General features: G+C 41.3%; 1 pseudogene; it reads right to left on the bottom strand.

The window, feature by feature from the left end:
- Nucleotides 1–483: 483 nt before the first annotated feature.
- Nucleotides 484–1315, bottom strand: LOC142455413 (RNA binding motif protein, X-linked-like-1; annotated as a pseudogene).
- Nucleotides 1316–5890: the final 4575 nt, after the last annotated feature.

Below are 5890 nucleotides of genomic sequence, written 5' to 3'. Positions count from 1 at the left end.
GAAATTTTGCTGAAGAATTATCTTATAATAACCATTGTTGAATTATCAACAGTGGGTACAGCTACATCTACAGAAAGAAGGAAAACATTTCAGCTGGATTCAGAAGAGGATATGTGATCAGATAGCTCTTATCTGAAAACAGAAAATACCAGGAAGATATTTACTTGTGTTTTATTGACTATGAAAAGACATGTAACTACTCAGATTATTAAAACCTATGGATAACAACTTTAAAAATGGGAATTCTATAACTCTTCATTTTGTTCTTGAAGAACATGTTCACAAATCAAGAAGCAGTCATTCAAACAGAATAAGGAACGATTACATGGGAAAAAATCAAAGGGCCTTTGTTTAGGTGAGGCACTGCATGGGTTAACATGGCTCTCAGTGGAATCTCTGTAGCAGCTTCCACTTGGATAATCTGAATGGTCAGAATCACCACTATATGTATGCATGTATATGTGTATATATATATATATATAGTCATATAGTTATAACTATAGCCTCTGCATCAAGAATCTCATCGGGTGAATTTGAATGACCATAATTGTGATATGCATGAGATTGGTGGTGGCGCATACTCTCTTGTATCACTAAAACATGGGTAACCTCTGTTTAAAGAGCTATCTTTATTAGATGATCCATCATCTCTTGAGGACAAATAAATATCTCTGCAGGAGGTCTGAGGGGTGGAGCCTCCATAACTATCTCTTCTGCATTCTATGGGATCTTCCTCCCATTCCATTGCTGCTACACCCAGGCCCCAAAGGAAACTGATCTTTTAGCAGGTGCCCCCACTTCATGGTGGCACTCTTCTTTTCCCTGCAAGTGGCCCCCTGAAAGAACTCGTGTTAAAATTTGTGGAAGAGCTATATCCCCCCAACCCATAAGAAGGGGTTTCCTGGTGCCTGGTTCCTCCACTGCTTTGTCTTCCACCTCTAATACCTCTTTAGGGGTTTCTGCTTTGGGGATGTGGTGGGGTCCCTGTCTACCACTCTCAAATGTTGGTTTTGTGGCTTGTTCAACCCTGATGGGATGCTGCTTGAGGACTTTCAATTCAAATATCTGGATGCATCTTTAGCATCTGCTGGGCTTTGAAAGAGGATAAAAGCAAACTCACTGGATTTGTTTCTTGATCTTTCATCAAAAGCACTTCCACAATTTATTCATATCTGTCAAATATTGTTTTGAGGGATTTCTCATTTGCATTGCAGCTAAGGCAATGATACAATTTTGAAGAATAATAATAATCAAAAATGTTCAAAATTTTTGAAATATTCTCTACAAAATTAAAAGTTGTAAGTTCCTTGAGCATGGAATATTTGAGTCAACACACACACACACACACACACACATGCACATCTATACATACGTGCACACAGAGAGTCTCCTAGCAATTTGTAGGATATTTATTTATTGTTTCAAGGTTTTGTTAGTAAATCTCTAAGCTATCTGAACAAGTAAATTAATACCCATATATGACAAGGAATAAAGATTGCATAGAATTAATTTTGGAAATTCACTAATCAAGCAGCAATTAAGAACAATAAATAGCAACAACAAACTCTGAGGATGAGCAAAATCTGATATCAGGAAATATTTAATGATACTTGTTTAAAAATCTAGTTTTCAATGAAAAATCATGTGATATTAAAAATAGAACAGATATTATGCATGACAGTTATGCTTCTTGGTGCCATCACCACTCCCATAGGAACGTGTGAGCAGAATTTAGCCTGTCAAGCGCCTGATTAGAGGGTGACCAAGAAAAATGGCTCTTTGGAGGCAGGCCCCTCACTCTTTTTGCTTTCACCTTCCTATTGACAAGCCACATGGAGCCATGCTAAGACCTTCAAGAGCCCTAGAGATGCTTTCACCAGACGAGATTGGGCACGTTCCTGGGGGTATGGCCATGAACACCACCATTGGATCCACAAGACTTTGCATGCAGTGGCCTGTGATCTTCCTGCATTTTCCATCATTGCATGTGCTATAGGACAATGGAGAGGAATTTATTTACTCGTATCAGACTTATGGGCTAATTTTAGACTTATGGACTTGATCTGGACTGGGCTGGACTGTTTTCTTAAGAATTACTCTTTGATATAAAGCCTGTTCATATTAGTGAGAGACAGGAGAATATGGCCGCCAGCTAACAAGCACAGAAAGATCTCCTCTGTAGAGGAGAAGGGGTATTCTGTAGAATATAGAATACAGGAGAAGGGGTATTCTCAGTAGAAGGGGTACTCCGCATTTCTGAAAGCAAGAAAATTCACTCACTAGCTAAGGAGACCAAAGTCTCTTTAAGTAGGAGACAAGCAATGCCTGCAGACTCCCCTTTACCACTGACAAACAGCTGAAGCCACTTCCGAAGTGCCTGCTACTCACAAAAAAGTTTATTTTTCCAGGCCCCTAGGTCAATCAATCCAGTCAAAACTCTTACACTTTTGTATTTGGAGAGCCCTGCAAGAATAGAAGATTGTGTGAGCAGATTGGTAGATTTATTCTAAGTACCCAAGCTGAACTTTTCACCATTTCCCCCCTGCTTTTCTCCTGATCCCCTCTCTGTCCCTACAAGGCCTACCTCCCCACATAACAAATGCCCGCATGGAATAATACTAATAAAGGATCAGAAGTCCCTATCCACAAGGTGATTTAATGAATTCATTTAAAAAATAGATTTATTGGCATTTACTTCACATATCATACAATTTAATCATTATGACAATTAATTTCAAAACATTTTCTTCTCATACTTATTGTTGTTAGCTTCCTGTGTCTTCCCATCATCCCCTGCCATGCTCCTAGGTGATTATCAAACCAGTTATACCTCTCCTATATTTCATACACAGAAAACCATATGAAAGACCAACAAGAAACAAAAAAATCGATCACACAGGCTGGTGTGTTCTTCCATGTGGACTTTGTTGCTTCTGAGCTAGATGGCCGCTTGTTTATCTTCAAGCCTTTAAGACCCCAGTCACTATCTCTTTTGATAGCCGGGCACCATCAGCTTTCTTCACCACATTTACTTGTTCACCCACTTTGGCTCCAGCCGTTGTGTCGGGAGAGTGAGCATCGTAGAGTTCCAATTTAATAAAAGAAGGTATTCATGCATTGAGGGAGTGTTTGAGTAGAGGCCCAAGGTCCTTCTGCCACCTTAATACTTGACCTATAAATATAGACACATAGATCTATTTCCCCATCCTCCTATATATATTTGCATGTACATGTCTTTGTCTAGACCTCCATGAATGCCCTTTGACTCCTAGCTCTTTCCTCCATCTCCCTTGACTTTCCTCCTGCCCTACTACCATGCTTCATCGCCACCTGGGCTAGAGTATACCTCTTCTCTAAGCAACCTTACCCTTGATCATTTCCCACCAGGCCTGCCACTCCCCCTTCTCTACCATTTGGGGTCCCATGTTTTTCCCTTGTCCCTGGGTTTGTTAACACCATTACTTACCCCCCCCCTACCCCCCCACCTCAAGTCCCCCCGGAACTGTCGGTCCCGTTGTTTTTCATCCAGATAGTTCATCAAGCCTGTCCTATTCAGACAGACCTGTGGAGTCACTAACATGCACGAAAACTAGACAGAGGAAAACAAAGCAACAGTATACAACCAGACAACAAAACAACCAAAACAAACCACTGAAAAAGAACAGAACAAAACAGTTCACAAGAGAAAAGCTTGTAGTTAGTTCAGGGATCGTTTGCTGGCCCTTAGGAGCGTTTTCCAGTCCAGTCTGTTGGGGCACCACGCCCTGGCCCCAAAGTCCACTTTCAGCATTCCCTGGGGACCTTGCCACTCCATTCCCTTGCTGTTCTGCTGCACTCCCCCAGTGATTTGGCTCGGTGTGGTGGGATCAGGTCAGGTGCAATTCCCACACTGTGTCTCCGGTGCTGTCCACTGTATCGCCCTTAGTCACTGAGGAGCATCATGTCTCATAGTGGTCCCAAAGGGATCAGTTACCAGGCATCAAAGAACAAAAAATCATATCATTGACTACACACCTCCATGATAGGATCGCTGAAGACAAATGGGTGCATAAGCAAATGTGGTGAAGAAAGCTAATGGTGCCCGGCTATCAAAAGAGATAGTGTCTGGGGTCTTAAAGGCTTGAAGGTGAACAAGCGGCCATCTAGCTCAGAAGCAAATAAGCCCACATGGAAGAAGCACACCGGCCAGTGCGATCACGAGGTGCCCAAGGGACCAGGTATAAGGCATCATGCAAAAAAAAAAAAAGATATAAGTGTGTGTATGTATGTGTATATGTATATATGTATGTGTATATATGTATATATATATCATATCAAATGAAGGGGGAAGTGCAGAGTGGAGACCCAAGGCCCAAGTGTCAGCCAATGGAGATCCCCTCATAGAGGGGTTTAGGAGAGGAGATGGGTTAATTAGGGTGTGAGGTAGTATCGATGAAGAACACAGCTTTCCCCCAGATCCTGGATGCTTCCTCCCCCCAACTACCATGATCCGAATTCTACCTTGCAGGGCTGGATAGGACAGAGGCTGTACACTGGTACATATGAGGGTTGGAGGCACAGGGAATCCAGGGTGGATGATACCTTCAGGACCAAGGGTGTGAGGGACGATGCTGGGAGAGTGGAGGGTGAGTGGGTTGGAAAGGGGGAACTGATTACAAGGATCCACATGTGACCTCTTCCCTGGGAGAGGGACAGCAGAGAAGGGGGGAAGGGAGACTCCGGATAGGGCAAGATATGACAAAATAACGATGTATAAATTACCAAGGGCATATGAGGGAGGGGGGAGTGGGGAGGGAGGGGGGAAAAAAGAGGACCTGATGCAAGGGGCTTAAGTGGAGAGCAAATGCCTTGAAAATGATTGGGGCAGGGAATGTATGGATGTGCTTTATACAATTGATGTATGTGTATGTATGGATTGTGGTAAGAGTTGTATGAGTCCCTAATAAAATGTAAAAGAAGAAAAGAGAAAAAAAATGATTAGGGCAAAGACTGTACAGATGTGCTTTATACAATTGATGTATGTATATGTATGAACTGTGAAAAGAATTGTATCAGCCCCAATAAATTGTTAAAATAAATTAATTAATTAATTTTAAAAAAAGAAACAAAAAAATCAAGCAAAAAGTAACAACAATGCCTAGACAAAACAGAGAAAAATATCAATCAAAAAGGAAGTAGAACAATTAAAAACTGAAACAACTTTAAAACTAGCCAAAAGGAAAAAGAAATTATGAGGCTCTACACATTAATTAAATTAACTACATATGGAATAATCATATTTACAATGGTGTCTGTCAGATAGCAAGGTCATTCACATTCCTGGACTATGTTCAGAGGGGAGTCACCAAAGGCAATCCATGTGACGACCCTGAAAATGGATTTTGGGCCTTAGCTGTCACCCATAGCCTCTGAAAACTAGATATTCATAATTTAAGCTCTGGAATTATTGCCTCATTTCGATGAAGTTTATTGATTACAATCTTTGAATCACAAATGATTGTGTGCTTCTTCCATGTGGACTTCCATGTGCATCACTTAGATGGCTGCTTGTTTTAAGACAAGCCTTTAAGATCCCAGGTATTATTCCTTCTGATAGCTGAACACCATCTGGTTTCTTTACCACACATTGCTATAGCACCTATACGTTCAATGATCTCTTCATGAGGACATGTTATTTAAATTGTCAAGCTCTTGGACTGGAGCAGAAGACGGCATACAGGTAGAATCACCTACCCAGTTCTCCTGTTGTTGTATCAGAAAATTAAGAGGTAAGGAGGCTAAAAATAGATTCAGGGTAATAGGGTCTGGTTCAGACCTCCACCTGTGATTTTTACCCATGGATCGGGTGAAGAACCACGTTTCTGGCAGCTTACATTCAAAGTTACACAAA

Source organism: Tenrec ecaudatus, chromosome 8 (genome assembly GCF_050624435.1).
Source record: "Tenrec ecaudatus isolate mTenEca1 chromosome 8, mTenEca1.hap1, whole genome shotgun sequence".
In the NCBI taxonomy this organism is placed as follows: domain Eukaryota; kingdom Metazoa; phylum Chordata; class Mammalia; order Afrosoricida; family Tenrecidae; genus Tenrec; species Tenrec ecaudatus.
The sequence above is the reverse complement of the archived record's forward strand: the minus strand, read 5'-3'. Positions and strand labels throughout refer to the sequence as shown.